This window comes from Panthera leo, chromosome A1 (assembly GCF_018350215.1).
Source record: "Panthera leo isolate Ple1 chromosome A1, P.leo_Ple1_pat1.1, whole genome shotgun sequence".
NCBI classification, from domain to species: domain Eukaryota; kingdom Metazoa; phylum Chordata; class Mammalia; order Carnivora; family Felidae; genus Panthera; species Panthera leo.
Window position 1 is genome coordinate 203,673,505 of NC_056679.1, and position 25,179 is coordinate 203,698,683.

Consider the following 25,179-nt stretch of genomic DNA (forward strand, 5'->3'; position numbering starts at 1 on the left):
TTCCAGGTCTCTAAATTGCTCTAATTAACATCACTTAGGTGATTACAGATGAGTTTGCTACAAGAGCACCATTATAAAATATTCCTATGAGGATTTTCAAAATTACACAGCTAGAATTACCTCTACATGCTTTCACATATTAGTAGGCGTTTGTAGTTCTTGACCTTAGCTTTTAAAGGTAAATTAATTATTTTTAAATATATGTGACTATAATATTTCCTCTCTATTTCACAATCCTAGTATTTTCAAAAAGGAAAAATAAAATTATATTTATAGCATGTACATGTAAAGAATGAATCTATAAAATACACCTGAGAATGTGCATCTTGGAAAAGGATCTAGTTGTTGAATAAAGTCCAATAAAATATGAATACTTCTACCACCCCTAAGTAAATGGAAGCTCATAGATACTGCTTGAGCATTGATATTTACTATCATATGAATTGAAGAAAAGCAAATGCTTTTTAAAGCCGATGCTTTAAAGCAGAACACAAAAGTAATGTTTTGAAAATGGGTGAAATCCCATCTTGTCTTTGAGCTGTCATTTAAGCCCTTAGACTTTGCCCATATGTTCTATTCACTATCCTTGTTCTCAGCCTGTGTTACCTGATTCCCAGTATGGTTATTTCCACCTTTTGTTCACAAGTATTTCCTCTTAACAATACAGCATTCAGAAAAAGGTATGTCTTTGAATTGTCAACTCTTGTACTCAGTTCTGACAAAAGATATCACTCTAGTGTTTAAAAACTGTATGTTAGAAATCTTGAAATTAACACCACTTGTTGACTATTAGAAATGAGCTTAATTTGACAAGTGCTACTTTAGAAAGTACAGTCAATAACATTGAAAAACAGAATCCTACATTCCTAAATGTGTAAATATTTAGCATAGGTTAATATGATATCACGTTAAGGAACCTAAAAGGATTATTATCAGGTCTGATTTCAACATGCATCTGTTATGATATATTCAATATATATTAAGGCCTCTGTTCCCCAGACAAGAAGAAGCAAAAGATTGGAGCAAATTTAGGTAATTGAAGGAAAAACTAAATGGTCTTAATTTCCTTGTGCTGGTGTAGATCAAATATACAAAACAAAGCAAGATCTTAATTGCCTAGAATCTGAAAGAAATATAACTGAACCAAAAAAAGAGAAGTAAATTAGGAGAATTGCACTACACTTTCTTCAAGCAGTTATAAAGCCTATTTCTGATGCACTACTGCAACAATAATGAAAAACATATATACCTATTAAAAAATCTAAATCTAAGAAAAAATTTGGAATATTAAAATTGTTTAAATGCTAAATCCACCAAAGCATTCAATATTTTATTAACATATATAAAATAATATGTTCGAATACACTGTTGAATATAACTTTAGATGTAATAAATGAGATTAATATATAATTTGTTAAAATATTTTAAAGCACATGCCACATATTATAAAAAATTATAATTTATTACATTTTACTGGCAATTTAAAAATTAAGATATTCTAACTTGTTTAAAAAGTGAAATAGATTGTTTTGATTCATTAATTATAACACCTATTTTCATTTATTGATATTTTAGATTTACATTAGTAGCTGCCTATAACTAAAATGTTTAGCTAGATCAAAGGTACTGAAGTCATAAACATGTTTACTGTTTGATTCTCATACTTTCTTTGTTCTTACAAAACTAAACCTCCTCATTGAAACAGATTATCACATAAAAAATGAGCCAGTACAATACCTTCCATGTAATATTATTTTAAATGTTTGCTAGATCTTTCCAGAGACATTTAGACATATGCAAATATATAAATGAATCATATCTGTATATTATTTGTTCACAAATGATAGAAAACTGTACCATGCTGTTCTATAACTCCTTTTGTGACTTAACAGTACTTCTCATTTTTTGTATTAACAGATAAATGGAGTCCATACTCCTGTTTTACAGCTGCATCCAATTCCATCATGTTGAACTGTATCCAATTCATATCACATCAATTCACATCAGTCCACTACTGCTAAATACTCTGTTCCATCATCTTTTCCTATTAACAGCGGTGCAATAAATATTCTTGAATAAATATCACCTCCCACATAGGTAATCATACCTGTAGAGTAAGCTGGCAGTGGAAAATCTGGTACAAAGATATTTTGCTTTTTATAAATTAGATGTTCGCCAAATTTCCCTCCACACAGGCTGTACCAATTACACTCCCATTCGCTGTGTATAAGAATGAGGATTTCTCCATACTCTTCCAACATGGTGTGCTATCAAAGATTTTTTTTTTCATTGCTAGCCTGACGGATGTAAAAAGTTATGTCACTGCAGTTTAACTTTCCATTTCTCTTACTCTGAGTGTGAATGAGGGTCTTTTAATATGTTGAAGAATGCATTTTTAAAGAAACAGTCTGATGTGCAATTTGGTAAATTGGTTACCAGCAATTTGATACTATGAATTTACTAAATCTAATACCATTCCCTTTATGACAGTTGTTTCTGCCAAAGACCAACTCCACTTGTGCACAATATCCCATCCCCTCTCAAGTGCTCAATGAGGCTGCTCTGGCAATTCTCCCCTTCCCTCCTGTGCCACAGTGGATCACTACCATTTGCATACAAGCACCCTACATTCCCTCTTAAAAACAAAACAAAATCAAAATCTTCCCTGACGCCATATCTCCTTCCAGATTTCATCTCATTTTTCCGTCTTTTACAGCAAAACTCCTCCCCCATAAAAGGGCTACACTCACTATTGTCCTTTCTCAAAACTGCCTTCTGAATTTCTGACACAATCTTCCTCCCTCAACACTCCAGAGAAATAACTCTTGTTAAAGTGACTAGTGACCTCCAGGTTGAGAAATCAAATGGTTATTTCCCAAGTTATCTTATCTAACCTAACAGCAGTATTTGAAATTCTTGATCACACTCTCCTCCTTGAAACACTATTTTCACTTGGCTCCCAAGACACCACATTTTGGGTTTTCCTTCCACCTCACTGGCAATGCCTTTGGTCTCTTTGCTGATTTCTGCTCATCTCCCCAAGTTGCAAATGCTAAATGTAGAGCATGCCAGGGCTCAAATCTCAGGTCTTTTAACTGTCTATGCTAATGCCCTAGTGATCTCATCCAGTTTCTTTCCTCATATACCAACTATATTACAAATGCCACCAAAATTGTATTTCCAACCTAAATATGTGCCCTGAGCTCCAGACTTATAGTCTACTGTCTCCTTGACATCTTGCCATAGGTGGCTAACAGGAATCTCTAAATGTTCCAAACAGAACTGATTTTCACCTCCCCACAGAATTTGTTCTGACCATATTCTTTCCTATTTCAATAAATAGCCAATTCCGGTGGTTCAAGCCAAAAATCTTGAAGTCGTCCTAGACTCCTTGCTTTCTCTCAAACCACATATTCCATAAATAAGAAAATCCTATTTGTTTTAATATTCAGAATGCAAACACTTCTCACCTCCACTTCTATCATGCTGGTCTCAGCCAGTATCATCTCTCATCTGGGCTATTGCTGTATCCTCCTAACTGGCTTCCATCTTTGTCCCATAAAATTGAATCTCACATACCAGCCAGGGTGCTCTTTCTAAAATAGGTGTCAGATTGGGGAGCCTGGGTGGCTCAGTTGGTTAAGTGGCCGACTTTGGCTCAGGTCATGATCTCGTGGTCCGTGAGTCCGAGCCCCGCGTCGGGCTCTGTGCTGAGAGCTCGGAGCCTGGAGCCTGCTTCTGTTTCTGTGTCTCCCTCTCTCTCTGCCCCTCCCCCGTTCGCGCTCTGTCTCTCTCTGCCTTTCAAAAATGAATAAATGTTAAAAAAAAATATTTTTTTTCAGAAAAAGAAAATAGGTGTCAGATTAAGTCAATTCTCTATTAAAATTCCTCCAGTATCTTACCATTTCACTCAAAATAAAACCCAAAGTTATATAAAGGCACAAGATGTTACATGGGCCGGCATACCTGCATTTCTGAACTTATTTCCACACAGCTCTCCTCTTTATTTTGCCCAGTCAACACTGGACTGAGGCTCTTTGCTAGTCCTGGAGCATGCCAAGTAGCATGCTGCTACTTCATGTTCATGTACCTGATGTTCTTTCCCTGGAACGCTCTCCTTCCAAAGAGCCGTAAGCCTTGTTCTCTCCTTTCCTCCAGATATCTAGTCAACTCTCAACTTATTAGAGGAGGCTAACCTTATTCTCTAGGCAATTAAAGAGCAACTGGAGGTTTATGAGAAAAGAGGATATTTTATGGAGGGTAATTTTGTTTTATTTGAATGGAGAAAAATTAGAGAGGAGATCAGTTAGGATAACATTATGATATTCATGGTGTAAGCAGGACCTAATTTCAACTGGTGAACTATGTAAAATAACAACCTCCATCTCCTGATATTCTAAAAAGAGAAAAGGATACTCGCTAGTGGCATAACCAAATAGATTTCCAAAACTTCTTTGATTGCTTCTCCCCAGTCTGAAGTCATATAGATGTTCTTCTCATCTAGATACTTAACTTGTGTATGTTTCAGTTTCCCCATGTAGATAATGGGGACAATAGTACCTATGTCAGAGAAGCATTATGAGGGTTACATAAAATGACTCATGCAAAAATATTTAACACAATTCTTGACATAAAATAAACAATTAATAAATATTAGATATTACTATTTTATCATTCTTGGTTTTAGTTCTTTTTTTTAAGTTTATTTATTTTGAGAAAGAGAACAAATGGAAGAGGGGGGGCAGAAAGAGAGGGAGAGAGAAAATCCCAAGTAAAATCCGCGCTGTCAGCCCAGAGCCCCAGGCAGGCTCGAACCCACGAACCGTGAGATCATGATCTGAGCCAAAGTCAAGCCAGATGCTTAACGGACTGAGCCACCCAGGTACCCCTTGGCTTTATTTCTAATACCACCACCAACTGAAATCAAGTCCTCCTTGCACCATGAGTATCATAATGTTATCCTAACTGATCTCCTCTTCAATTTTTCTCCACTCAAATAAAACAAAATTAACCTCCATAAAATATCCTCTTTTCTTAAAAACCTCCAGTTTTTCTTTAATTGCCTAGAGAATAAGATCCATGCTTGTTAGCCTGGCATTCAGCACCCTCACAATCAGGCCTTATCAGGACTTACCTCTATAACTGAATTGCCCACCACTTCACATCAAGTTAATGCACACACTTTGCTCTGAATGAACCTCACATACACTTCCTATGTGAGCCCTTTGCAAGTATCATTCTATCTGGAATGTTTTTTCTCCTTCGAATACCTAAAAGCCCCAGCTATTTTCAGATATTCCCCATGCTTTTACTGAATTTTTTTCATTTGAAATACTGTACCATGAAAGAGAAGCTAAAAATTAAAACTTTTATATAAACCAGAAAAAGAAAGAATAAAACCATAAAAAGCATCAAAATAACAAAGTAATGCAAATAAATAAAGATATATCAGTGACCACAATAAATGATAATATTTAAACTCAAAAGAAACACTGTACCATGTATTGCTTATTCCAATACCATCCACAGCAATATAATGTGAACCACACGGGTAATTTTAAATTTACCAGTAACCACATTACAAAACTTTAAAGAAACAGATGAAATTAAATAAAATAATACCTTCAATATATGTAAAATATGATTTCAACAAGTAATCAATATTACTACAAAAAATTATTAGATATTCTACATTCTGTTTTGTATTATTTCCAAAAGCCAGTGCATACTTTATATATATAACACATCTCAATTCAGACACTAAATTTTCATAGGAAATAATTGTTCTAAACAGCAACTCTCTGTTCTCTATATTTAAGAGTTGATTATGTTTTATCCCCCTCCCTGTTTTTATATTCTTTTTCTTCCCTCCCCTTATGTTCCTGTTTAGTATCTTAAATTCTTCATATGAGTGGAGTCATATGATATTTGTCTTTCTCTGACTAATTTCACTTAGCATAATACCCTCTAGTTGCAAATGGCAAAATTTCATTCTTTTTGATTGCTGAATAATACTCCATTATATACACACACACATATGTGTGTGTGTGTGTGTGTGTGTGTGTGTGTGTGTGTGTATTCTTTATCCATTCATCCATCAATGGACATTTGGGCTCTTTCCATTCTGTGGCTATTTTCGATAGCACTGCTATAAACATTGGGATGCATGTGCCCCTTCAAAACAGCACACCTGTATCCCTTGAATAAATACCTAGTAGTGCAATTGCTGGGTTATAGGGTAGCTCTACTTTTAATTTTTTGAGGAACCTCTGTACTGTTTTCCAGAGCGGCTGTACCAGTTTGCATTCCCACCAGCAGTGCAAAAGAGATCCTCTTTCTCCACATCCTCGCCAACACCTGTTGTTGCCTGATTGTTAATTTTAGCCGTTCTGACAGGTGTGAGGGGGTATCTCATTGTGGTTTTGATTTGTATTTACCTGAAAATGAGTGATGTGGAGCATTTTTTTCATGTGTCTGTTCATCATTTGGATATCTTCTTTGCAGAAGTGTCTATTCATGTCTTTTGCCCATTTCTTCACTGGATTATTTGCTTTTTTGGGTACTGAGTTTGATAAGTTCTTTATAGATTTTGGATACTAGTCCTTTATCTGATATGTCTTTTGCAAATATCTCTTCCCATTCCATCAGTTGCGTTTTAGTTTTGCCGATTGTTTCCTTCGTTGTGTAGAGCTTTTTATTTTGATGAGGTCCCAATAGTTCATTTTTGCTTTTGTTTCCCTTGCCTCCAAAGACATGTTGGGTAAGAAGTTGCTGCGGCCAAGGTCAAAGAGGTTTTTGCCTGCTTTCTTCTCGAGGATTTTGATGGCTTCCTGTCTTACATTGAGGTCTTTCATCCATTTTGAGTTTATTTTTTGTGTATGGTGTAAGAAAGTGGTCCAAGTTCATTTTTCTGCATGTCACTGTCCAGTTTTCCCAGCACCATTTGCTGAAGAAACTGTCTTTATTCCATTGGATATTCTTTCCTGCTTTGTCAAAGATTAGTTGGCCATACGTTTTGGGTTCATTTCTGGGTTCTCTATTCTGTTCCATTGATCTGAGAGTCTGTTTTTGTGCCAGTACCATACTGTCTTGATGATTACAGCTTTGTAGTATAGCTTGAAGTCTGGGATTGTGATGCCTCCTGCTTTGGTTTTCTTTTTCAAGATTGCTTTGACTATTCAGGGTCTCTTCTGGTTCCATACAAATTTTAGGATTGTCTGTTCTAGCTCTGTGAAGAATGCTGGTGTTATTTTGATAGGGATTGCACTGAATATGTAGATTGCTTTGAGTAGTATTGACATTTTAACAATGTTTGTTCTTCCAATCCAGGAGCATGGAATATTTTTCAATTTTTTTGTGTTTTCTTCAATTTCTTTCATAAGCTTTCTATAGTTTTCAGGGTATAGATTTTTCACCTCTTCAGTTATGTTTATTCCTAACTATTTTATGGTTTTCCAAATGAATGTTTTTGATGTGAAGTCTATACAGTCCACTATTTTCTTCTCTGAGTCACTGAAATTCCAAATATACATATACATTTGTGTGAATGTGTATGTGTGTGAAAGACAGAGAGTTTATTTTCCCCCATAATCTCTTGTCACATCTCCATTGATCTGGATAACCAAAATTTAATTAGAAAAATTAGAAATAATCTGTTATTCCATTTGATCTTGCCACAGACATCAGGCAAGCAAAACTTGACCTGAGCAGATGGGTTTACTACTAATGCTTTCTGACTACCAGTAAGTCTTGCCTCGTTTCCTAAAGATACAAACTCTAGTCTCTATACCAACAAGGATGTGAGTTCCAGAGACATAAGAACTCTATAGAAACTAGCTGTATTCCAAGTCCCACAAAATTCAGTGTAGGAACAGTTGGCTTTAGATATAATTTTCTAGAAGGTAACCAACCTTAGTTTTGAAAATTACTGAGGACCAATATTCATAGACATATCACCCAAATTGATATTTAAGGCCAAAAAAAAATCCTATTAAAGACTTTATTATCCTGAACACTAAAAGAAAGAGACATATTTATGAAATTTGCCTAATCTGGGCATAGCATTTTAGCTTCCAAGAGGTTTTCAAGCATGCATGTGCAGCCTGAAGAAGATTCAAGACTCAGCTGAATGTCAGAGCACATTATCGGGGGGCAGAGGGGGGGTGGAGATATTTCAGGAATTTAGGATCCATGAAACCCTCAGAAGTTCAGGTGTCAGTTGCATATTATGAACAACAAGAACTTACAGAACACCTGCTGGGTGTAAAACACACTGATTTCCCTGTGTTGAAATTAAATTTCCTCTACTTAAGTATCAGAGACCACCTTACTTGTTTCCAGAAGCTCAAGTCCATATATCTGTCAGGACACAGCATCCCTTCTCACTATTGTAGATGACCCCTTTCAACCTGGTCCTCAACTGAGAAAAGTGCTGGAAAAGCCCAGTGATCACACTCATAGAATAACTAGTCATATCTATTCTCCTTTTCGATTTCCCCATAATTATTTCTGTCTAAAAGACTTTGAAAGTCTATTTCTAACCAATGGGAAAAAAATTTAGAACAAGACTTTGTCTCTAACTAATCATATTTCCTCTATCTTAGTCTATCCCACCTTCCTCAAACATCCCTATAAGATGACAAAAAAGTGTCCCAATATTTTTCTGATCAGAAAACCTAGATTTCAAAATAAATACTTCATATTCCTAAGTGCATATTTACTTCATATAGATAGATTTGATTCATATTTAAAATATATTGTGGAACTTCTTGAAACTCAGAAATCACATCTTCTACTTTTTCCCTGATTTCCAGTCCACAGCTAGATGTGGATTTATAGCAAGCCAATATGGATGGGCATTGACTCACGCTGGAATCCTGCTTTCAAAAGTGCAAGCCTGACAAGAAGATTTTTGGTAGACAAGATTTTATTTTCAGAATAGGAATAAAGGAATAAAATAATCCCCATAGATCCCACTCAAGACCTCCCCAGCCGGCTGCTGTGACTCCTCACCTGGGCCCTCTTGGGAAACACAGGAAAAAGAAAAATGAGAGATCAGGACAGAGTCTGGACACAGCCTTAGGCTAGGATTTGCTCATAAGTAAACAGCTTCTGACCTGAACTTGCTAGCATTCTCTCTCTCTCTCTGAGACAGCAAAAGAGACAGGAGGTACACAATGGGGCTCCAAATTTTCAGTAGGCCCCTTCAAGTCAGATCATCTTACAGCCGTACATTTTATCACTTGAACACACCACTTTTCCCAAAAGGATGCCCTCTCAATCTGGATATTCAAAGTTGAAAACAAATCACTGGAATCAAAGCCCACCAGCCACAAAGAACATCCACTTAGGATAACTATATCCACTCGGTTGTCAAATTTGGCCCCATGGATCACTACCACTTTGTTGTCCAGTAATGGTTTCACTTGGGGCTAAAGAAATCTTACTCCTACCTTTATAATGTTTCTTGAAAAGATCCAAAATATGAAGTTTATCTCATCTGTGAAATGTAAAAGAAAAGAGAATTTCCTTCAAATCAAACTATAATTCTGTATTTAAAGCTACAACATAATAATAAAATATAAATTATAATACTTTAACATTTATATGGTGTTGGTTCTTAGAACAGGCAATATTCTAAGAACTTTGGGTATACTAATTCATTTAATCATAATTTAACTGGAAGAAATTTTTTCCAATGGCCACATTCAAGTCCTGCAGAAGCGAAAACATCGAACAGCAAAACAGTTTTTCCTGTAGGCTTGCATTTGCCTTTTCTGAAAGGGAAATGTCAGGCTAACTAGTAGAATGTGTAAGGTGACATAACACCTCCTTGTCCCAACGGCCCTTACTCACTCCTCATATGGAGACATATCTTATAGAGCCCGCACGACTCTTAACCCTTCAGGAAAACTCACTTGGCAAACTGCCCTTCCCAGCAGCCAGCAGAGGCCAAACAGAGGAAGCATATTTGCTCCTCGCACTGGCTACTCCCGGGCAGATTCCGGAGCTGTCACTGGCTGTGGCTTCAGGCTTATCTAGAGATGTGTCACATGTTTGCGCTGTTATGTGATCCACCCTGGCTGCCTTGTGCTCCTAAAAGCTTTTTCCATTCAATGACTTTTACACATTTCTAACAATTGTGAATGAGCTGTCATGTGACTCCCGATCACAAGGAAAGGCTTTTGTGGGTTAGGGGAAGGCGATCTCTCACCACCTGAACACAACCCCAGCCTGACTGCGAAAGCAGAGCCTCCTCCCTCAGCACCCAGTGTTCCGGCTTCCCACCACCAGCCTCACCCCAACACCTCAACAACAGGCCCCCGCCACCACTTCTGGCACCCACAGCCTCTTCACTGAAACTTCCCTTAGCAAAACATCCTGTAACTGCTAAATCCGGTAGATACTCCTTGGGCCTCCTTATACTCGACTTCTCTGGGACTGTGATACTGTGGACCGTCCTGCCCTCGGAACAGTCTTCCCTGGGCTGACCAGGACCATACTGCCCTCTGCTCCTATCACTGTGGCTGCAACTTCTCAGCAATCTTCCTCACTTATTTTCCTCTGCCTCCCCTTACATGTTGGCATCACCCAGGTGTCTTAGTCAAGTTCGGGCTGCTCTAACAAAGTACCATAGACTGCATGGCTTATAAACAACAGCAATCTGTTTCTTACAGTTCGGGAAGCTACGAGTCCAAAGAGATCAGCGATCCAGCACAGTCAGGTGCTGGTGAGGACCCCCACCCAGGTTGCAGACTGCCAACTTCATGTTGCAGCCTCACGTGGCAGAAAGAGGACTTGAGAGCTCGCTGGGGTCTCTTTTATATCCCAGTCCTGAAGGCTCCACCCTCATGGCTCAATCGCCTCCCAAAGGCCTCACCTCTGAAGACCACCATATAGAGTGTTACGATTTCAGCCTATAAATTTGAGGGGGGGACACATTCCGTTGTTAACACCAGGTCTGTGTCCGAGCCTCTCTCCTTCCTTCTCTACCAATTTTCCCTAGAGAATCGTATCTGTGCTTGCGGCATCAACCTACATGATGTAACCTCTAACCCTCATTTTCAACTCCCGATCTCTCTCCTGAGCTCTAGATACACTCCTGCAACTCCCCTGGAACATCCCAACCTGGATGCTCACACGTGCCTCACACTGAAACACATTCTTTTCCCACTCTCTCCTACCCGGCAAACTCTTCTCCTGAATCCTTCACATCAATTAGTGGCATCACTATTCTCACAGTTGCTATGCCAGTGTGAAGCATGGCTATAAGTTCTTTGATGCACTTGAGGTTTCTGAGGTTGGGTCATAATGAAACTGGCAGCTCTGCCTTGGTTTCTGGAAACACACGTTCTTGGAGCCCTGAGCCAGGATGCAGAAAGCTCAATGATGCTAAGATGGCCATGCCTGAAAGGTCATAGGTAGGATGCACTGGCCACTCCTGTGAGTGAAGAGGCCATCATCAAAGTGGGTCCTCCAGCCAAGCCCTTCCAGCCCCCAGCCATTTTAGGCACCCCCTGCCATTTGCATCATCCCGCAAAACATCGGAGACATTGTGAAGCAAAGGGAAGTTGTCACCACTGTGCTCTTTCTGAATTCCAAATCCACGAAAGCCATCAACATTAAAAAAAAAAAAAAAAGACTGCTTTATGCCACTAAATTTTGGGGTAGTTTGTAATACAACAGTAACTATTAGCTTCCCACGCGTCAGACATGGGAGTCATTACCTTCTTCTCTCCCATGTTTTTATTAACAAATAATTTCATTAAAGGTCTACTATGTGCCAGGCACTATATCAAGCACTGATGATACCAATAAATTATGGTCATGTATAGACACAGTACAAAGAAAATAAATCACAACAAAATAAAACAGCATTTCCCAACCTTGTTAAGAGACATAAGACAGATGTTTTTCAAAAGAGATGTTTCATGATCAATCAATCCTAGAACCATTGGGTAAAAACACATTTCTTCCCTGAATTATCTTTCAGGACCATTAATACTCAAATAAATATATGAGAAGTCTAGAGCACAGTTTCCCAAAATTATTTGACCATAAGACAAATTTGGGGTTTTTATTTATTTGTTCTATTTGGAAGAGAAACTCAAGGAAATAGAGTCCTGCAAAGGAGCCTATGAGAGGGGGCATCAGAGCCTTTGCTCAGTAATCAGGGGACAACTCAAGGAGGAAGTTATTCGAAGTGAGACATAAAGAGAAAGAGGAAGGTGCCAGGTGGGCAAGCTGTAGGAAGGCCAACAGCTAACTGTAGAGATACTGAAATGCAAACAGACCTGGCTATTTAGGGAAACTCTAAGGAAATGCTATAGAACTCTAACATTTTTGTCTTTTTCTGAGAGACAGATGCTAGAATTTCAAGTTCAGGTCAGAAGCTGTTTACTTACAAGCAAATCCTAGCCTACGGCTGTGTCCAGGCTCTGCCCTGATCTCTCATTTTTCTTTTTCCTGTATTTCCCAAGAGGGCCCAGGTGAGGAGCCACAGCAGCTGCCTGGGGGTTTCTCATTCCTTTATTTCTGTATTTACAGTAAATGTTTTCTTCCTTTAAAATCTACCTCTCATGTCTGCACTTTGAAAGTAAGAAATCAACTTGATCTAATGTACCCACAACTTTTATAATACTGCACAAGAGATGTGTGGTTTAGGTGTTCCCAACCATATCCAAAATGTGATTCCTTCATTAATAGTTTTGTATTTTTCAGGTAAGAATAATGTTTCTCAGTCTGGGATTATTTAAAATATATGTGCCCCAACTCCACATAAGGAATGTCTATTAACATGTTGGTATTTTATAGAACAAATGCTGAAAATTTTTACAGAAATTCACAAGGCTAGTTTAAGGTGATGGGGCAGATCACAACAAAATAAAGATGATGACTGGAGAATGTAGATATTTTAAGAGTTTGTGTGTATATGTATTCTCTCTCTCTCTCTCTCTCCTCTCTCTCTCTCTCTCTCTCTCTCTCTATATATATATATATATAGGCTACCAAAACATAAGGCAGACTTAAAAGTCATTTTTATTTTCACATAAGAAGGATTATCTGTCTCTTTCTCTCTCTCTCATCCTTCTAAGAGATGGAGTATCCATGAGGGAATTCTAACAATTAAGGTCCAATGAAGCATAATCAAAGACCAGGAATATTAAAACCAAGTAGGTTTTATTCTGGAGCTGATGAGCTATTAACTGCATGATTAAAGAACATTTCATTAGAACTTCTCATAGGACCACTCACTCTTAGAGGCTAGAATGCTGTGAGCAATGATATAAGGTGTGACAGATCACATCTCTGTGCTGAGACTGCCACATAGAAATAATGAGGACATCCCTTCAGCTACCCACATAAAGGTGTCTCTAATCTGACATATTCAAGAATCAGAAAGGAGCCATCTCACGAAGATGGCCAAGTAGGAGACACCACCCCAACCCCTCAACAAAGATCAATGATTAGCTATCTATGAACAAGAACAGCTCTGGGAGAGTTCAGGAGTCCACTTAACAAACTTCAGCAGTGCAGTGGAACAAAAAACCGGAGAATAATCATACAAAAAGGGAAGGAAGAACAGCTTCATTTTGCCTGCCTCATCCCATCCTTCAGGCCAGCCCTGTTTATGGCCAAGAGGAAATTCCCTGGCCAGAAAGAGTTCCCCTGGCTGGGAAAAGGGAGAGCAGAGCAAGTGACCAGCTTCCTTCCCAGCCTTTTGGGACACCACACAAAGGACCCACTTCAGTTTTCCCCCATCCAGAGTCCAGCAAAGCTGAAAGGAATTGAGGCAGTTAGGATCAATGAAGAAGAGCAGGGGCTACCAGTATTAACCACACAGCAGAATCAACTGTGTTTCCCAGTGTCCTGCTCTGAAGAGGACCCTGGCAGCTTTTGCCACTGAATAAACCAATAGCCGGCAAGGTTGCTGTGGACCCCCTGCAGATTTCACCAATTTTTACCCCACGGTCCCCTTCACACTCACTGATCACCTCCCCATGCTGGAGCCTGAAACCCGCACCGCCACCAGCCCAGGCCTCCACAGCTGCGTGAGTGCAAGAAGCCAGCCTAGAGCCCTGAGGCTGACCCCCCACGGCCGTGTGTATGCTCGGGCCGGCCCCTCCACTGAGTACTTACACATCCTTGGCCTAATCTCCCTCAGCAGCCTCCACAGTGTATGCCTAGGGTGAGACTACAGCCACAGAAGTGCACACTCACAGCCGGGGACCTTACAGCTGCGTGTGGCCCTGGCTCTAGCCCTGTCTCCTGTCACTGGCCTGCACCACCGGGCTTGTTTGCAATGAGCCCCTCCAGCTGTGCACCCGGAGCACCAGCCCAACTCCCACCACCAGCCTCCACGGCTGTGCATGTACCCCAGGTGAAACCCTGCAGCCACAAGAGTACATGCCAACAGCCGGGACCTCTGCAGTGGCCAGTGTGCCTGCAGCTGGCCTTGGTCCTTGCGGCTGGTCCTGAACGCCCTCGTTATGTGTATATCTACAGCCAGCCCTTGCCAGACCACAGGAGCCTGCAGCTGGTGCCCGTAGCCACACAGGTAGATGTACACCGTCACTCTGACCGCCGCCAGGACCTGCCCTGGTAACTGACCACCACCAGCCCCCGAATATTGAGGTGTGGCTGAGGACCTCAACAGCCTTTGCAACCACTGCAGACCCCAATACTCACTAAGACACACACCGCTGTTGATGCCATGGACCTCAGCAGTCTGAGCAATGAGACATCATACTCCCCCCAGACTAGAACCACCACATGCCCTTGCACTTGATGTCCGGTACCATTAAACCCATAATCACAGCACACTTCACAGTGTCCCCCAGCAGGAGAAAGTCTTTCCTTACTGAAGTCAGTCCGTAAGTCTAAAAGAGGTCACTGCTTCTTCAAATACACAGGCATCTACACAAGGCCATAAGAACCACAAACTGTTGGGGAAACATGTCACCAACGAAAGAACACAGTAAACTTCCAATAAATGAACCCAAAGAAATGGAGATAACGAATTATCCAACAACGATTTCAAAATAATTGTTCTAAAGATGCTCAGAGAACTACAAAAGAACACAGATAAACAAGACCTAATGCAACACCATCAAGAAAAACAATATACACATCATTGGAGTCCCAGAAAAAGAAGACAGGGAGAAAGGAGCAAAAAAGTTATTTCAAGAAAAATGGCTGAGGGGCACTTGGATGGCTCAGTCGGTTAAGTGTCCAACTCTTAGTTTCGGCTCAGGTCATGATCTAGTTATTCGTGGGTTCGAGCCTCCTCATCGGGCTCCAGGCTGACAGTGCAGAGCCTGCTTGGGATTTTCTGTCTCTCCCTCTCTCTCTGTCCCTCTCCCACTCACACGTGCTTTCTCTCTCTCTCTCTCTCTCTCTCTCTCTCTCTCTCAAAATAAATAAATTTTAAAGAAATAATGGCTGAGAACTTTCCAAACCTGGGGAAGGACTTAGACATCCAAGTTAGGAAGCTAACAGTCATCCCATAATTTCAATCCAAAATGATCTTCTCTAAGACACATTATTTATTTTTTTTTAAATATATGAAATTTATTGTCAAATTGGTTTCCATACAACACCCAGTGCTCATCCCAAAAGGTGCCCTCCTCAATACCCATCACCCACCCTCCCCTCCCTCCCACCCCCCATCAACCCTCAGTTTGTTCTCAGTTTTTAACAGTCTCTTATGCTTTGGCTCTCTCCCACTCTAACCTCTTTTTTTTTTTTTCCTTCCCCTCCCCCATGAGTTTCTGTTAAGTTTCTCAGGATCCACATAAGAGTGAAACCATATGGTATCTGTCTTTCTCTGTATGGCTTATTTCACTTAGCATCACACTCTCCAGTTCCATCCACGTTGCTACAAAAGGCCATATTTCATTTTTTCTCATTGCCACGTAGTATTCCATTGTGTATATAAACCACGATTTCTTTATCCATTCATCAGTTGATGGACATTTAGGCTCTTTCCATAATTTGGCTATTGTTGAGAGTGCTGCTATAAACATTGGGGTACAAGTGGCCCTATGCATCAGTACTCCTGTATCCCTTGGATAAATTCCTAGCAGTGCTATTGCTGGGTCATAGGGTAGGTCTATTTTTAATTTTCTGAGGAACCTCCACACTGCTTTCCAGAGCGGCTGCACCAATTTGCATTCCCACCAACAGTGCAAGAGGGTTCCCGTTTCTCCACATCCTCTCCAGCATCTATAGTCTCCTGATTTGTTCATTTTGGCCACTCTGACCGGCGTGAGGGGTTATATGAGTGTGGTTTTGATTTGTATTTCCCTGATAAGGAGCGACATTGAACATCTTTTCATGTGCCTGTTGGCCATCCGGATGTCTTCTTTAGAGAAGTGTCTATTCATGTTTTCTGCCCATTTCTTCACTGGGTTATTTGTTTTTCGGGTGTGGAGTTTGGTGAGCTCTTTATAGATTTTAGATACTAGCCCTTTGTCCGATATTAAGACACATTATTTAAAAATTGTCTAAAATCAGGGGCACCTGGGTGGCTCAGTTGGTTAAGCATCCGACTTTGGCTCAGGTCATGATCTCATGGTTCTTGGGTTTGAGCCCCACATCAGGCACTGTGCTGACAATTCAGAGCCTGGAGCCTGCTTCAGATTCTGTGTCTCCCTCTCTCTCTGCACCTCCCCTGCTCGCATTCTGTCTCTCAAAAATAAATAAACGTTAAAAAAAATATTTTTCAATTGTCTAAAATAAAAAACAAAGCGAGAATTTAAAAGCAACAAGAGGAAAAAACATTTCTGTCATATAAGAGAGCTCCCATAAGGCCATCAGCGGATTTCTCAACAGAAACCCTTGCAGGCCAAGAGAGTATAGAAGGATATATTCAAGGTGCTGAAAGAAAACAACTGCCAGCCAAGAACACTTTACCCAGTAAAGCTGCTTTTCAGAAATGAAGGCAAGATCAAGACTATCCCAAACAAACAAAAGCTGAGGGAGTTCATCACCACTAGACCTGCCTTACAAGAAACACTAAAAAGAGTTAGTCCTTCAAGCTGAAACACAAGGACACTAGTAAGTAACATGGAAACATAAAAATACACAACACACAGGTAAAGTATATAGTCAAATTCAGAATAATCTAATAATGTGATATGGTGGTGTGTTGGCTCCTTAACTCTAGAATGAAGATTAACAGACAACTATATTAAAAATAACTACAGCTAGGGGTGCCTGGGTGGCTCAGTCAGTTAAGCATCTGACTTCAGCTCAAGTCATGATCTCACAGTTCATGAGTTCGAACCCCACATTGGGCTCTCTGAGGTCAGCATGGAGCCCACTTTGGATCCTCTCTCTCTCTCTCTCTCTCTCTGCCCCTCCCTGACTCACGTACAAGCACTCTCTCTCTCTCAAAAATAAATAAACATTTTTAAAAAATAACTATAGCTACAATAATTTGTCAATGAGTACATGGTATAAAATGATATAAATTGTGACATCAGAAAACATAAAATGCAGGAGTAAAAGGGTAGAGTTTTGGGGTTGGGGGGGTTTTTGAAGTACAGTTGATATAGAATGTTATATTAGTTTCAGGTGTACAAAATAGTGATTTGACAACTCTATATGTTATATTATGCTCAACACAAGTGTAGACACTATCTGTCACCATACAACGTTATTACAATACCACTGACTGTATTCCCTATGCTGTATCTTTCATCCTTATGACTTATTCATTCCATAATTGAAAATCTGTACCTCCTACTCCCCTTTACCCAAAAGGGTAGAGTTTTTGTATGTGATCAAAGTTAAGTTGTTATCAGCTTAAAACCTACTGTTATATGAACACAGTGTTTCAAGTAAGCCTCAAGGTACCACAAAACAACACTTATAGTAAATACACACAAAATAAAGAGAAGGGAATCTAACTACACTACTACAGAAAATCATCAATTCATAAAGTAGGACAGCAAAAGAAAAAGAAAAAAAAAAAAAAACTATAAAACAGCCAGAAAACAGTTAATAAAATGGCAACAGTAAATCCTCACCTATCAATAATTACTTTAAATGTAAATGGAGCATATTCTTCAATTAAAACGCATGGACTAGCTGAAAGGATTTAAAAAAAAAAAAAAAAAAAGACCCAACTATATGCTGCCTAGAACAGACTAACTATAGTCAAGATATGGAAGCAACCTAAGTGTCCATTAATGGATGAATTGATAAGGAAAATATGTGATATATATACATATGTGTGTATATAATAAAATATTCAGCCATAAAAAAGAAGGAAATCTTGTCATTTATAGCAACATATGGACTTTATGGACATTATGCTAGCTGAAATAAGTCATAAAAAGAAAGACAAATACTGTATGATTCACTTATATATAGAATCTAAAAACACAACTCTTAGAAACAAAGAGTAGAATGGTGCTTGCTAGGGCCTGTGTGGTAAGAGAAATGAGATATTGGTCAAAGGGTACAAACTTTCACTTAATGAAATTAGTAAGTTCCAGGGATTTAAAGTACACCATAGTGACTATCTTAACAACACTGTACTGTATACCTGTAAGTTGCTATGAGAATAGAACTTTAATGTTTTCATTATACCAATAACAACAAAATGGTAATTTTGTGAGATGAAGGATGTGTTAACTAACTTTGTGGCAGTGAACATGTCCCATTATACACTATTTACATGTTATCAACTCATCACATGGCACACCTTAAGCTTAGACAATGTTATATGTCAACTATATCTCAATAAAGCTGGGCGGCGGCGGCAGAGGGGATGGGGAGGGGGCAGAGTCAGAAAAACAACAAATAGCCCTCAGTGCCATATTTATAGGACATTAAAACAGCACCCACTTCTTCACTCCCACTGCAGATAAGAAAAGGATTCTATCAAAAGTGCAGTTACTAATTCAATAGAAACCCCTTGCTGCATGAAACATATCTCAGAAAGTAAATGTGTCAAAACACGATCTTAAACTCGTAAGAGCAATTTCAACTTAAAATCTTTCATTTTGATCTACATATATTCTTGCTTCAGGATTAACTTAAATTTAACTTCCAGTTGCCATAAAATCTACCAAAACCTTTATCATCACACTGGCAGGATTTTCAAGCTAGAATCCAACCAGATTCTTTACGAAACTTCACTGTGAAAAGCATAAGCTTATAAATGAATAAGAAATCTTCAGAAGCAATCTTATTTTGGGAAGCATCCCTTTTAAAGGGAGCAAAAAGTGTTGTTTATGAGGGACATGGGGAAAGTTAAAAAGAAGCTCAATTTTAACAATAATCAGAGAACTGAATATTTAAACCGCCATGACATACTGTTTCACCCACATATCATCACAAACGTTAAAATCCAGAATATTAAAGGTTTGTGAGTGTGACATGCAGCTGGCACTCTTCCACACTGCTGAGAGCACAAATTGGTAGTACCACTTTGGAAAATAATTTGGTGTTAACTGTTAAAGTTGAGAACCCAAAAATAAAATAAAGCTGAGAACCTGTGTCCCATTAATGCTACTCCTTACCATGTATACTAGAGCAGTAGCTTTCAAAATTTAGGGTTATGACCCCTAATAAAAAATATATTTTAGGGGCACCTGGGTGGCTCAATCGGTTGAGAGTCTAATTTCGGCTCAGGTCATGATCTTGCAGTTCATGAGTTCAAGCCCCACATGGGGCTTTGGATCCTCTCTCCCCCCCCTCTCTGCCCCTCCCCAACTTGTGCACACACACGGGGGCACGCTCTCTCTCTCTCTCTCTCTCTCTCTCTGTCTCTCAAAAATAAACATTTAAAAAATAAATAAATCGGGCGCCTGGGTGGCTCAGTTGGTTAAGCGTCCAACTTCAGCTCAGGTCATGATCTCGCGGTCCATGAGTTCAAGCCCCGCATTGGGCTCTGTGCTGACAGCTCAGAGCCTGGAGCCTGCTTCAGATTCTGTGTCTCCCTCTCTTTCTGCCCCTCACCCAGCTAACACTCTGTTTCTCTCAAAAATAAATGAAACATTAAAATTTTTTTTAAATAGATAATATATATATTTTATGTCACAATTCAACACATGCATATATATAACATACTCATATACATACTGAAGTAAAAGTTCCAAGAAACAATCCTCAGCCTTTAGAGGCAGAATGCACTCTGACATTTTCCAATCTAGTCTGGTCTACTGTAGGAATTTTTTTAAATGCTAGTCACAACCCACTACATTGATTTCATATTCCAGTGATGGGTCACAAACCAGAGTGTGAAAAACACCACCCTAGCAAAACTAACACGCACCACAAGATATGCAAAAGAATACTCACAGCAGCATGATTTACAACTGTATAAAGAAGGAAACATCTCAATTTTATATTTACAGATAAATCTAAATATGTTTACAGAGACATCGTATGCTCATATATTACAATACTATCTAGCAGTAAAAATGAATAAACTATGTTTACACACATCATCATCAATGAACCTCAGAAACATAATGTTGAGTGATAAAAGCAAGTTACAAAAGTGTAACTCCATTTATACAAAACCCAAAATCATGCAAAACCAAATATGCTAAACTGTATAATTCTTAAAGGAAATGAGAAACACAAGATTCAGGATAACAATCACTGCTGAGAAGAGGCAGAAAAGAAAGGGGATGGAGTCACAGAAGGGCATGAATAGATTATGTGTCACTGTGGGTGTGCCATCATAGCCAGCCCTCCGGGGCAGCCACTTATGCTCAAACTACTTCTCGCCTCAAATCCCTATCAAAATCTAGTCCTCCTCCCATCCATTTCTGCCACCCTATGCGCATTAACAAAACTGTTCAGAAATACATGTTAACCTTCACAGGCACAATACATGTGATGTAAAGATATCAAAATGAGCTGATAAAGATACTTACACTTAAAGGACCTAATGGCAGAGGTTTAGGGAATGTCAGCAGGAAAGATGAACAGTGAATTTTATCACCTAAGAATCACCTCTTACACAAGGACCCAGAATAAACTCATCAGATTAGATTTTTACTAAGCAGAAAATTCAATAGAACTACTTGCTCAAAGACAAATAAGAAACAAAGCATTTGGATTCAAACCTGTTTAGCTGAATTTAAAACAAGAGAAATAATAGATTTGACCATTATGTTATTCAGACACCACAGATAAAGCAGGTATCAGTGATATCTAACATTATGCAGTGACAACAGGGACAGAAATTTACAGAGTACAATGTAAACAACCTAAAACTTAAGAGCATTTAGTTGTGTTTGTTTATATCATCAGCTTAGCAAAAATTCCAAATAATCTATCTTTCTGGCTGTCAATGTCAACAAACTGGAAATAGATTATAAGTTTCGAGTTCAAATAATATCCTCATTTTTCTGTGAATTTATCTGATAATGGCCAAAAACCTTGACAGTTAGATGTGGGCACTGAACCTTTTCAAAATTTTCTATGCAATTATAGAGAAGTTCTTCTTGGAAAAGACAAATAATAAAACAATCATTTATGTTTGTGTCATGCTTCTAATTCTTTAATTGACCAGAACACACCCACAAACTTGGAAGGCCTAAAAACAGACAAAAATACCAAAAACCAATTCATTTTATTCAAAAAGGCAGAATTATTCTCAGGTTCTTCCAGGGGGGGAAAAAAAACCTCAAAAACCTGCAGTTTAGAAGTTGTCCTATATTGTGACAAGAGAGAAATCACACTGATAAGAAACAGAAAAGAAAAGAGCTATAAATTCTTATTTTTCAAGAAGAGATTTTTTTTAAAAATATAATATATTATAGTCCAAATAATTTATTTTTGCTTTTGCTTCCCTTGCCTCACAAGACATACCTAGAAAGATGTTGCTATGGCCAATGTCAAGGAGGTTATGGTCTGTGTTCTCTTCTAGGATGTTTATGGTTTCAGGTCTAACATTTAAGTCTTTAATCCATTCTGAATTTATTTTTGTGTATGATGCAAGAAAGTGTTCCAGTTTCTTTCTTCTGCATGTTGCTATCCCGTTTTCCGAACACCATTTGTTGAAGAGACTGTCCTTTTCCATTGAATATTCTTTCCTACTTTATCAAAGATTAATTGACCACATAGCTGTGGGTTTCTTTCTGGATTTTCTATTCTGTTCCATTGATTTACATGTCTGTTTTTGTTCCAGTACCATACTGTTTTGATTACAACAGCTTTGTAATATAACTTGAAATCCGGAATTGTAATACCTCCAACTTTGCTTTTCTTTTTAAACATTGCTTTGGCTATTTGGGGTCTTTTGTGGTGCCATATAAAGGAAACAAGCAACAAAACTAAAAGGCAACCTATCAAGTAGAAGATATTTACAAATGACATATACAATAAAGGGTTAGTATCCAAAATATATAAAGAACTTACAAAACTCCGGGTGCCCACCTGACTCAGTCAGTAAAGCATGCAACTCTTGATCTCAGGGTTGTGAGTTTGAATCCCACATTGGGAGGCTTTAAAAAAATTCTTAAATAAAAAGAAATTATAAAATTCAACACCCAAAAAGCAAATAATCCAATTTAAAAACGGTCAGAAGACAGGAACATTTTTCCAAAGAAGACATCCAGATGACACATGAAGATGCTTAACATTACTCATCCTCAGGGAAATGCATGTCAAAACTACAATGAGATATCACCTCACACCTGTCAGAATGGCTGAAATCAACAATACAAGAAACAACAGATGCTGGTAAGGACATGGAGAAAAAGGAATTCTTGTGTACTCTTGGTAGAAATGCAAACTGGTGCAGCTGCTGTGGAAAACAGTGTGGAGATTCCTCAAAAAGTAAAAATAAGACCACCCTACAATCCAGCAATTGCACTGTTGGGTATTTGCCCAAAGAATACAAAACTACTATTTCAAAGGGATACATGCACCTCAATGTTTATAGGAGCATTATTTACAATAGCCAAATTATGGAAGCAGCTCAGCCCCGTCAACTGAAGAATGGATAAAGAAGATAGATAGATAGATAGATAGATAGATAGATAGATGTAATGAAATATTATTCAGCCATAAAAAAAGAACGAAAGCTCGGCATTTGCAACAATATGGATGGATCCAGAGAGTATAATACTAAGTGAATTAAGTCAGCTGAAGAAAGACAAATACAATATGATTTCACGCATATGTGGATCTTAAGAAACAAAACAGTGAGCAAGGAGAAAAAAAATAGAGAGAGAAAAACAAATCAAGAAACACTCTTAATTACAGAGAACAAACTGAGGGCTACCAGAGAAGAGGTAGGTGGGGGGATGGGTGAAATAGGTGAGGGGGATTAAGGAGTGCACTGGTCATAATGAGCACCAGATGATGTATGGTATTGTAGAATCACTATGTTGTACACCTGAAACTATTGTAATACTGTATATTAACTAGAATTAAAATGAAAGTTTTTTAATTAAAAAATAAAAATTCAACCTACTTTAGCAGTTTCTCACTGTATTGTTCTTATACTAAAGTAATATCTGCTATTCACATCTGTGACTCCCAGTGATCAAAACGAATTAAATCATCCTTCAAATGATAACCCTAGTTAGGTATGTGATGTATAATAATAAAAATGCCCAGGGGTGCCTGGGTGGCTCAGTCGGTTAAGCATTAGACTTCGGCTCAGGTCAGGATCTCCCGGTTCGTGAGTGTGAGCCCTACATTGGGCTCTGTGCTGACAGCTCAGAGCCTGGATCCTGCTTCGGATTCTGTGTCTCCCTCTCTCTCTGCCCATCCTAGCTCACAGTCTGTCTCTTGCTGCCTCTCAAAAATGAATAAATTTCAAACAACAATTTTTTTTAATGCTTAAAGTTTAAAGCATTGACATGTTAAATTTAACTTACAAGGAGCACTGCCTTAATTCTGCATATCACATCCCATACAAACAAGGTATTCACATACCAAATGTTAACTAGTCAGAAAATGAACTTTTTGTCTAAAATATCTTACTTATCCTTTGCAAATTTTTTTCTTGATGGCAACTTTGAAACTGCTCATTACAAGCTCTTTGTAAGATCTCATCTTGAATCATTTTGGCACTCCTAAAAGTCATCATTTCTTCAGTATCTGGAAGTGGTTTACTTTAGATTTCAAGTTCCCAAGGCAATACTTTTATTCAGAACCCATGCAATAGGTAATAATAAATGTTAGACATCAATGATATACCATATAAGCTTGGCAGCCACCAAGAAGTTTTACCATCCAAGAACATTGCTTCGATGATGTCTATGTTTTGTGGAAGAACAGCCTCATCTTTTCCCAACAAATTACTCCTTCTCTGCATCCATGTTATTCTCCCTTTAGATAGTTGGGAGGCAATATTTTTTCTGTGGCTTACATTTAAAAAAAAAAAAAACCCTCTCAATGATGTAAAAGAAAAAAATTAAAATTCATTTTAATTTTACTTTATCAAACAATATATTGTATCCAATACAAATTGCCCCCAAATTTCTTGCCTCAAAGAAAAGAATCAACAATCCTTGGAGCATTAATAGTGAACTCTCAATGGGTCTGCCCAACAAAGCGGTTTCTCCCCAAATGAAACAGCAAAACTTCAGTTTGAGACTCTTCACAGCTATGTTGACCCACCTGGAAAGAGACTTAGCCAACAAACAAACAAACAAACAAACAAACAAAAAAATGGGCATTACATCACAGAAGCTACCAGAATGATCTGTGTCATTATCTCATGGTGACCCTTGTCACATGATTGCTTCTCAGACAGTAAGGGCTTTCTCGATCATTAGACACCATTTCTTAGTTATTAAGTTTATCATGTGATAGAATTCTCTGAGTACGATTGTGTTGATATTTAGTTCAGTGTTACCAAAATTGTTCTACAATTTCTGTAGGCCTTCTTTATTTTGGATTACAAAAAATTTTAATTTAATTCCATAAATAATTTAATTCAATAATGTGACCATAATTGTCTCTTCTCCAAAGTTGCCCATATATATGCACATCTATGTGAATGAAATTCCTATAGAAACCCTCAATATTCAAATGTCTCATACCATTATCTTATATGAAGTCCAAGACTACCAACAAAAATTTAATTAAGATGTATATACACACATGTGTATGCAAATACATTTGCATGTGTAGGTATATACTTTTCTCTAGAAAGAAGAAAAAGCTATGGAAAACTACTTCTGTTCTAATTTTTCT

The 25,179-nt window shown here is 38.4% G+C and overlaps 1 long non-coding RNA gene across 1 annotated transcript in view; it reads right to left on the reverse strand.

Moving 5' to 3' along the window:
• Window positions 1–25,179, reverse strand: part of LOC122201881 — a 133,129-nt gene that overhangs the window by 68,561 nt on the left and 39,389 nt on the right. The window contains exon 2 of the long non-coding RNA XR_006194360.1: window positions 9,453–9,499. This is a non-coding gene — a long non-coding RNA (uncharacterized LOC122201881). The remainder of the gene's footprint in view (window positions 1–9,452; window positions 9,500–25,179) is intronic.